Genomic DNA, 10,254 nt, shown 5'->3' with positions numbered 1-10,254 from the left:
CTCTCTGACCATTGTGTGTATACCTGCTTGGCTATTTCAAAATCTGTGGGCTTGGTCTGGTCTCAGGGATTCCTTGTGCCAAAGGGAAGAAGCTGTATTTGGGGGTGTGTGTGGGTGTGAGGGCTCTGCCATGTGATAGGGAGGACCTGGGCTCAAGTCCTGGTCCCTCCACTTAGCAGCTGTCTGTCCTTGGACAAGACATCTAGCTTTTTAAAAGAACAAAAATAATCCCTATGTTTTATGATTTTGCAAGAATTAAATGATAAAATGTACATATATTAAAGCTAAACTCTTATCAGGTGCGGGGGATTGAGCAGCCCAGCCCTAGGAGAGGAGGGTGGTGGGCCAGCTGGTTATCCTGGTATCTGCGGTCAGTGGAGCAATCTGAGTCGAGTCCTCGCTCTCCAGTCTGTTTCCCAGTGGATGCAGATTCAGCGGAGTCTTCCCTGGAGACTCAGTGGGCACCTCCTACATTTCTCCATCCAGCCTGAGAATGTGGCAGTGATTATTGTTGTTGCTTAGTCGCTAAGTTGTGTGTGACTCTTTGCGACCCCATGGACTGCAGCCCCCAGGCTCCTCTGTCCATGGGATTTTCCAGGCAAGAATACTGGAGTGGCAATGATTGTAGGTCTATGCAAATACGCAGAGAGAGAAACTCTCTTCTGACAGAAGACAGTCGCCTTGTGATGCAAGATGATTTCTTCCTCCTGTTTCCTGGGTCTCTAATACATAAAGATATGAAGAGGCACAATAGGGAAACAGGGCATTGTTGGGGACTACTACTCCCTTTCTGTACCAAGGTCTGAAGTGTGGGTGCACCCAGAAGGAATGGCTCCCTCTGGGCTGAGACTGAGAAATTAAAGGTGTACAATCCCTCCAGAGCATTTCTGGTCCCCCAGCCCTCTCTTCTTGGGAGGCCTGACTATCATATTTGCTACCATCACCGTCATCACCTGATGATAACAGCTACATTAACAGACTCCTGCCTCCCTGTGATTGCAACCCTTGGGGGCCTCCATCCTGACTACCCTCCCCACCCCGAGGCCATCTGCAAATGCTCACAGGCCCATCCACCCAGGCCCACGCAGGCTGCCTGCCACAGCTAAAATGAAGGGAATCCAAACTGTGAGCTGCTGTCAATAGGCAAAGCCTTCAGCGATTTTTACTAAATCCAGCCAGGATCTGTGGCTTATTTATGAACTCATATGGCTTTTTGACTTCTCTGACTTTTGCCAGATTGCTGATATGTTTTTAAATTATCCAGTTTTTGTTTTTCCTTCTTCTCTGTTTCTTGGGAAGATAAAGCCTCAGGCATGTGGCCCTTGTCTGTTCATAACAGTGATGGTTTCTGGGCGGCTGGCCCCCTCCCTTCGCCCCAAACCACCATTCACTTCAGTTACCATTTTAACCCAGACCTCAGAAACTTCAGAAGCATTTAACCCTTGGTGGTGGTGGTTTAGTTGCTAAGTTGTGTCTGACTCATGTGACCCTATGGACTGTAGCCTGCCAGGCTCCTCTGTCCATGGGATTCTCCAGGGGAGTATACTGGAGGGGGTTGCCATTTCCTTCTCCAGGGGATCTTCCCAACCCAGGAATTGAACCTGGGTCTCTTGCATTGCAAGCAGATTCTTTACTGACTGAGCTATGAGGAAAGCCCTATTTAACCCTTAGGAACCTTTGAGAACACAGAAAACAAGTGATTAAGAGGGAGAAGGCACAAGGCAAAGTGGTTTTTTTTTTTATCTATATAACCATACAGTAAGAAATTTTGTTATCAAAAATTAAAATTTATAATTAAAAGAGAATCCCAGGCACCATATGTATGCTTCTACTGGGTGATTTCTAATGGTCCTGGTAGGCTGCAGTCCATGGGGTCGCTGAGAGTCAGACACGACTGAGCGACTTCACTTTCACTTTTCACTTTCATGCATTGGAGAAGAAAATGGAAACCCACTCCAGTGTTCTTGCCTGGAGAATCCCAGGGACGGGGTAGCCTGGTGGGATTCTGTCTATGGGGTCGCACAGAGTCAGGCACGACTGAAGCAACTTAGCAGCAGCAAGCAATTTCAGAAAACTTCCAATAGCTTTAAGAACTGACATGGTGGCAAGCATTGAAGACCATTTCATCCAAAGCCAGGAGTCATTTTACAGCAGGGAAATGGAATGTAGCATTGGAGACAGTTGGCTTTGTCTTGCTGAGAGTCCCCAAAGGTCTTTCCTGTGGGGTGCCATCTGAACTCCACCTTGGTCCTAACCCTGCCCCATCTGGGAAAGCTGCTGGGTTAACACTCCCCAAAATCAGCACGGTTCAGACTGGGGCTGATTAACACATTGTAACTTTCAAATTAAAGACAGGAATTTGCCATCCTCATCTCAGTTCTATGCAATTACTCCATAGATTGCTCACCAGGGAATATCAAAAGGGAAAAAAAGCAAGCACCAACCTCCCACATCACAGCCAGGATTGTCACTTCCTAAAAGAAAACTCTCACTTGCCTTACCTAAGCCAGTAAAGTCATCCCGCGTGAGTTCACTCAGTATGTTAAAAGCATTGGCCAGTGTTCGTCTCTGCGTTGGGTGTATCAACATGGCCCCACTTGCCCTCTCTGTGAGTCTGCAGTGGTTTGAAATACGTCCACAAATTCTTGGGCACTCCCTTCAAATAGCGAACCCCTCCCTTGAGTCTGTGGATTCAGTAACTGGCTCCTGGCAAGCAAAAAGAAGGCAGAAGTAATGGGATACAATTTCAGAGAATGAGTGTATTCGTTTCTTATTGTCACATAACAAATTACCATGAATTTAATGAACACTTATTATCTCACAGTTCTAGAGATCTGAAGTCCAGGTACAGGGTGATGGAGTCTTCTGCTCACAGTCTCACAAGACTGAAATCAGATGTGGCTGGGACTGAGATCTCACTTGAGGCTTGGGGTCTTCTTCCGAGCTCATACAGCTGGCAGAATTCAGTTCTTTGCAGTTGTAGGGACTAAGGTCCCCGTAATCTTACTGACTGTTGGCTGGGAATCACTCTCAGTTCCTAGAGGTTGCTCTTGGGGTCTTGACACATGGGATCCCTCCACAATACAGCAGTTTGCTCCTTCAAATCCCTGGTTGTGCATCTACTCCATTTTAAGGGACTGCATCATTAGATCAAGAACCCAGGATAATCTGTCTTAACTTAGAGTCAAGTTAGAAATCTTAATCACAGTAGCCCTGCTACCATATAATATAACATCATGGGAGTCAGACCCCATCATATTTTAAGTCCTGCTTCCACTCAAAAGATGGGTATTACACATGTGCGCCAGGGGGCAGAATCTAGGGGGCCATCACAGAATTCTGCCTGATACTCTGAGTCGTAAAAAGCCTTGTGGATTCCCGCTTGACTCTTTTCCTCTCTCTCTCTGGAACCTCCCACTTTGGAGAAAGCCAGCTGCCATACAATAAGGACACTCAAGCAACCTTCTGGAGAAGTCACCAGGTAGAAATGAGGCCTCCTCTTAGCAGTCAGCAAGGAACCAAGGCCTGCATTCTATAGCCATGAGGGGTGGGGTGGGGTCAATCTTAGAAGTAGATCCACCAGCCCCAGTCCAGCCTTCAGATGACCACAGCCCTAACCAACATCCTAACTCCAACCTCTCAGCAGACCCTGAGCCCAAACCATCCAAACGAGCTGCCTCCAGATTCCTGACTCTCAAAACCTGTGTTATACAATTTTTCTCTTTGTAGATGCTCTATCTTGAGGCAATTTGTTATACAGCTATAAATAACTAATAAACAGCCTTTATTCACTAAGAGAGCAATTGAAAACAGTGGGAAAATGTTGTGTTGAAAAACAAGGAAAAGAAAAAATCCTAGCAAAACTGCTTTCTCTTCTGAAAGACAGAGCTCTCATCTGGCTTTTGTCACTCCAGCCAGAGGCTGGCAATCACGCTGTGCTCACCACCGGTTGCCTCCCCTCTTCTGCAGAGGGGTGAAAAGCCGCATGGCCAAACCGCAGGTTCCACTTCCCAGGGTCCTGCTGCATCCAGGTTTCTCCCCAGCAACCTCCTTGGCTTGAATTAGTACTTTGTTTCCCTCTGAGTATCAGGCTCACTGCCCTAAGTGCCCTTCCTCTGGACTCCTGCTTTCCTCTCGCTGGTCTTTTCCCTCCTTGTGCCTTCCACCCTAGGATGAGCTGGGGCTGTGTGAAAGCAAAGCTCCTCTGAAGAGGGCGCATCTGGGGCTACCCAGCCCCTGGCTTCAAGCCACGCTTGATTTAAGCCATTTCACGGTGGAAAGCCAGGCTCTTAATTCTGGTTTGTTTTCCTCCCAGGCTGTGAACTTAAGATGACAAATCACAGCATCCTTCCTTCTGACTGCCCGGCTGCCCTCACGAGCTGCAGCACTCCTGGTCATGATGGAGAGCCCCAAGGGTCCACAGGGGGCAGACTCCCAGCCTGCATTTCATGCTTTGATGAATGAAAAGGGCGGCATGGGCTTCAGTCCCTTTCCTCTTTTCCACCATGGGAATCTCAGTCTGGACAGAGGTAAGGCAGAAGGTCAGTCCTGAGTGCCCCATCCTCCGTGGTAAACAAGGAGAGAAGAGGCCATCTGCCTGGGCCACGGCAGATCGGAGCAAAGCGCCAGCTCCAGGTGAAACAAAGCCAGGGCCACAACTATTATTATTTCAGGTCAGTTCACCTTGAGCTCAAGGAACAGCCAGTCACCAGAAGGCTCGGCGTGATACAGTGCAGACCCCTCACCCGCCCCTGCTGGCAGTGAGTAATTGGCACTAAACACGGGATGTGTCTGGATTTAATCTAACCTGAACTCAATTACTTGACTCGTCTGATGGAAACTCGCCCAGGCTCCAGTGTTTAAGTGAAAAGAGGGCTCTGAAATCTTCTGGTCCCTGCAGCCCTAGTCTTTTTCCTCCTGTCTTTGTAGGTAGGCAGAGGGATGCACTTATTCTGGGCCCTGCCACCAGGTCCCTGGGCACTCCCCCGACCACTGCCTCATCTGATTGCAGGACAGAGTAGGATGCTGAGGGGGAGGTGTGCGTGTATGCTGCATCCCTGTCACTCAGGTGAGAAAGTGGAGGCTCTGAGTCTAAGTCACAAGCCCAAGGGGCTGAGCAGTGGTAGCTGAGAGGAGAGAGAGACCCCGATTATCCCTTCCTGCTGCTGCTGCTGCATCGCTTCAGTCGTGTCCCCAGAGACGGCAGCCTACCAGGCTCCTCTGTCCCTGGGATTCTCCAGGCAAGAACACTGGATTGGGTTGCCATTTCCTTCTCCAATGCATGAAAGTGAAAAGTGAAAGTGAAGTCATTCAGTCGTGTCCGACTCTTTGCGACCCCATGGACTGCAGCCTTCCAGGCTCCTCCTTCCATGGGATTTTCTAGGCAAGAGTACTGGAGTGGGATGCCATTGCCTTCTCCGTGTCCCTTCCTATATCACTGCAATGGAGTGGGGCTCAGCTTCCAGCACCCAGAGAGGGGACTCCTAGCCAGCAGGGGCCCCCTGGGAGAGACCTGAGCCCTTGCTCTGAGTCACCCCACTGCACCCCATTTTCTGCATTTGATTTTCTGAGGCCAGTCTGCCTCTCTCAGCTGGAGTCACAGCATTCTCTTAGAACTCTCTTCCCCCCACACAGACACCTGGGTAGGATACGAGAGGCCCACATCCCAGCCCCACTGGCCTCTTTCCTCTCCTCCAGGGTCTGCACGGCATTGCGCCCACTTCTAGCTCCAGCCTTGGAGGCTTCTCTGCTCCTTGCAGCCCACTCTTTTGAGAAGGTGTCTCTGTTACCTCCAGCCTGCCTCTGAACTTGGCAGCTCTGGCTATGGAAACCTCTTCCTGAGCATGTCCAGGTGTTGTCGGGTGCTTCCGAGTTGGCAGTCTCTTCCTCTTGAGCTTCACTCTGCATCCCACAGGATATGGAGGGTGAGCAAGCTGTGGGGCAGCAGGGTGAGCAGGTCCTCCTACTCCATCTCAGAGAAGCACATGTGTCCACTGTACTGCAGCCACGGGCCTCACTTGCATCTCAGCCTGGTCCCCGCTGGGCCTGGGGCAAGTGGGAGAGTCCGGGGGAGAGATCTCAAGCAGGAGGTGAGAACCTTCCAACTAGAACCTGCTTCTGTTTGTTTCTGGACCAAGTAGGCACACCCAGGGAGCAATCAGGCTGCTAACTTGGAATCCTGCGCTGAATACCCTCCAAAGTCATGCCTTTCCTGCCCAGGGCTGCCCTGGGGACCTCTGCTCTGAGTTGGAAACAATTAAAGGGACATGCAATTGGAGGGTAATAAAATTCTCGGTCTCATTTATTTTTCTCTTGAAATTCTGACTTACAGGCAATGATGTTGTCAGTGGGATAAAGAAAAAGTATATATATTAGGAATGCTGCTGCTGCTGCTGCTAAGTTGCATCAGTCATGTTCGACTCGGTGCGACCCCATAGACGGCAGCCCACCAGGCTCCCCCGTCCCCTGGGATTCTCCAGGCAAGAACACTGGAGTGGGTTTCCATTTCCTTCTCCAATGCACGAAAGTGAAAAGTGAAAGTGAAGTCGCTCAGTTGTGTCTGACTCTTAGCGACGCCATGGACTGCAGCCTACCAGGCTCCTCTGTCCATGAGATTTTCCAGGCAAGAGTACTGGAGTGGGTCGCCAGTGCCTTCTCCGATCTTAGGCATAATTCTATATAAAAGTCAAGGCAATTGGTAACCACGAAAAGGCCATAACACATCCAGTTAACATAATTTGAGCCAGAATTCAATTCACTAGGTTTGAAACCTGTTTCAAGTATCAATTAGCTGCATAATTTGGGGTAATTGCTTAATTTCTCTCTGCCTCGGTTTCCTCATCTACAAAATGGGGATGGTGTCAGCACTTACCTGGTGAGGATTGAATGAGCATATGGAAATAACTTAGAACAGAGCCTGCCTCCCACTGCATTCTCACTGTGTGTAAATAAACTAGGATGGATGTTAAATGAGAGCTGAGGAGGGGTGAGGAGTCAAAGACCAAGGCCAAGTTTCGAGATAACGGACGAGGAGATGGTGCCCACATTCAGGGTGCTCCTTTGGGAAAAGGAAGGAGAAAAGCCTGGCCTGGTGCCAGTGCTCCGGAGAAGACTGGGAGGAAGGCCTGGGCCTACAGAACATGGAGCCAACGATGTTTCCTGGGCACAGTCCAAAGGCCGGCATCTGCTCAGACCACTCTGTCATCATGATGAGGTCAGAGAGGGAAACAGCACACAGGCCTGAGCCACAGAAGGGAGCTGCTAGCCCGGGATTGGGGGAGAAGACCAGCTGACAGGGAAGCCGAGGTGTTCTTGAGCCCCAGGGCCTAGTTACAAACATTGTAGGGGCCTGATGATTTAGGCCAGGGGTGGGAAGCATAAAACATTCTCTGCAGAAACAGCAAAATTTAAGAATGCTTTTTCTAGGAGAGATGATAGCTTCGCATTTGGACTTGAGTTTCCCTGCCTAAATGCGTAGGTGGTATCTCTGTTCTCAATTTTCTCTTTCTGGGATAGAGTTGCCTATTGTTGAGTCAGGAGCTGGGCTCACAGCCGACGTCTCTATACCCCATGGCTTCTTTAAAATGGGCTGATTCACGCGTCCCCCTCCAGCTCCCCCAGCCAGCAGCTCTGGAGGAGGGAGTGCAGCATCTGTGACTGTAGCAAGCCCCTGAGTGAACAATGTGGTTTGTTGGCCTCCATGAGCATCGCAGACTAGGCCCTCAGATAGTAGTGAAAGCTGATAATAAAGGCATGAGCATAAAGAGTGGGACTCAAAGGCCACGATGCACAAAACTCTTCTCTCTCAGGCCCCAAATGAAACTGTTCCAGGCAAGGAGACCATGCCTTCTCTTTATTTAGAACGTTCTAGAACATTGCTTGCTGTTCAAAGGAACTGCAGTGATGAAATGTTCTAAACCTGCAGTGCCCAATACAGAAGCCACTAGCCATATGTGGCTATTCATACTCAGTTGCGAAGTCCTCTCTGACTCTTTGTGACCCCATGGACTGTAGCCTGCCAGGTCCCTCTGTAAGATTCTCCAGGCAAGAATACTGGAGTGGGTTGCCATGCACTCCTCCAGGGGATCTTCCTGACCCAGGGATTGAACCTGCGCTTCCTGCAGCTCCTGCGTTGGCAGGCGGGATTCTTTACCACTGAGCCACCCATGTGGCTATGGAATGTTTGAAATTTTACTAGTGTCATGAAATTTTTAATTTTATGTTTTTAACTCACTCAAATTTAAATATGTGTAGTCAAATGTGGCTGGTGGCTGCCATGTTAGATGGTGGAATTCTGGAGGGACATGGACTACAGAGAGATTGGACGTGCGGTCAACACTGACTGTAACCCAGCTCCACATCTACCTGCAGACATGCAAGTACACACACATCTAACCAAGTTAATCACATACAAAGAGCTGACAAGTGAAAACTCTCTGCTTGGAAACTGCATCAGTGGAAAGGAGCGCACCATCCAGGGCATCTATGTGGAATACTGTGCCTTGCACGGTGACAGCTATTTCTCAAAAAATAACAAGAAGAGACCTGTGTCTCCCTCCAGCCTCCTGGTGTTCCTCTATGTCCCTGAACTACAGCAAGACAGCTCTGCTCTGCCCTCACCCCAGAGTCAGCTCAGTAAAAAAGTAAGCTGCAGGTCAAGTGTTAGAAGATCATAGATATGCCTGGTGACTGGAATACAATACTAGGAGATCCTGAGAGGCCATGAGCTAGCTGAGGGTGTGACTAAAATAAAACTGAACCCAGGGAAGTTGTCAGGGCACTCAGGGCAGAAGTAAGAGATGGTTGTCACAGCTCAGTGACCTAGCAGATGGTATCTTCTTCACCCACAGCCACTTTGGGCCCCAGATGACTGTGATTCTTCTTCCAAAAAGTTAGTTTTCAAGTTGTAAAGGCACCACCAGGAAGCTGACACTGTGACAATTTGAGGCAGGAATGAGCATCTTTAAGTGTCATGGACTAGATTAGATACCATGTGAGTGAGTGTTTGGGGACCCAATAAGGGCCTTACCCAGGTGAAGAATGATTCTTTTTTTTTAAATTAGTTTATTTATCTATTTTTTAACTTTACAATATTGTATTTGTTTTGCCATACGTTGACATGAATCCACCATGGTTGTACATGATTTCCCCTTCCAGAACCCCCCCTCCCACCTCCCTCCCCATCCCATGCCTCCGGGTCATCCCGGTGCACCAGCCCTGAGCACCCTGGTCTACAGTGAGTTGTGTGTTAAAGTGTGTGTGTGTGTTAGTCACTTCAGTCATATCCAACTCTTTGCAACCCCATGGACTGTGGCCTGACAGGCTCCTCTGTCCATGGAATTCTTCAGGCAAGAATACTGGAGTAGGTGGCCATTTCCTTCTCCAGGAGGCTTTCCTGACCCAGGGTTTGAACCCATGTCGCCTGAATTTTGGGTGGATTCTTTACCGTCTGAGCTACAAGGTAAATATGAAAAGTAACTTACATCTGAGTGCTGGACTGTGGCAGCAGTGATGCATTTTGGCATTATCCCTGGGGTTTAGAGATGAAACCTTTTAAGGGAGTTAAGGCATTTGTGAAAACCGAGTGTCTGACACCTTTGCAGCACCTGTGAAGCCAGGGGCGTAGGTTTCTGGCATGTTTCCCTTTAGGAGCAGCGCCAAGCCTGGGATATGCTAATGAGGTCGTCTGGATGTCACAGTGGTCTGTGAGGCACCAGGGGCCAGTCGAGCGTTGGGATCTGAGCATCACAAAGATGGAGCTCTGGAAACAGTTTTCCCAAAATCACATTGAAGAGGTCCAGGGGGAACGTTCTATCACCTGGGCCTACTGCTCTGCACCTCCTCCTCTGAGGTCTCTGGCCTCACTTTGGTGGGGAAGCCTTGGGTCAACGGGAAATGCTCACATGTGAAGCCATCTGCCACCAGGAACAAATGACTGTTGCTGGTCCTTGTCACCTATGAGTGGTTGATCCAAAGTGATCTGTGATTTTGGCACCAAGTACTCCAAGAGTCCTCATAATATCCTGTGAGAGGGGTGGGTCTGAGGCTCAAAGGCTGTCTGCTGAGACAGGCTGGTCCCCCTGAGCTGTCTGGCCAGCAGAGTGAGTGCCCACGGAGCCCTGGGCTCTGTGCAGAGGGGCAGGCTTCTCCCCACTCAAGAGGCTTGGGCACAGTCTAGGAGTTATATGACTTTTCCACAAGCAAAGGACAGAATGTAGCACAGCAAAGATTCTAACAAGGGAATGTGCTGCCAAA

At 49.4% G+C, this 10,254-nt stretch overlaps 1 long non-coding RNA gene across 1 annotated transcript; it reads right to left on the bottom strand.

The window, feature by feature from the left end:
* Positions 1-255: 255 nt before the first annotated feature.
* On the bottom strand, positions 256-7,858 carry LOC145538475 (uncharacterized). The gene is made up of 3 exons (XR_014076885.1): positions 6,872-7,858; positions 2,502-2,706; positions 256-487 (listed from the first exon to the last, which is right to left on the bottom strand). It is a non-coding gene; the product is annotated as an uncharacterized LOC145538475 (long non-coding RNA).
* Between the last annotated feature and the right edge of the window lie 2,396 nt (positions 7,859-10,254).

Source organism: Giraffa tippelskirchi, chromosome 2 (genome assembly GCF_054371585.1).
Source record: "Giraffa tippelskirchi isolate mGirTip1 chromosome 2, T2T-mGirTip1v1.2.pri, whole genome shotgun sequence".
NCBI lineage: Eukaryota > Metazoa > Chordata > Mammalia > Artiodactyla > Giraffidae > Giraffa > Giraffa tippelskirchi.
The sequence above is the reverse complement of the archived record's forward strand: the minus strand, read 5'-3'. Positions and strand labels throughout refer to the sequence as shown.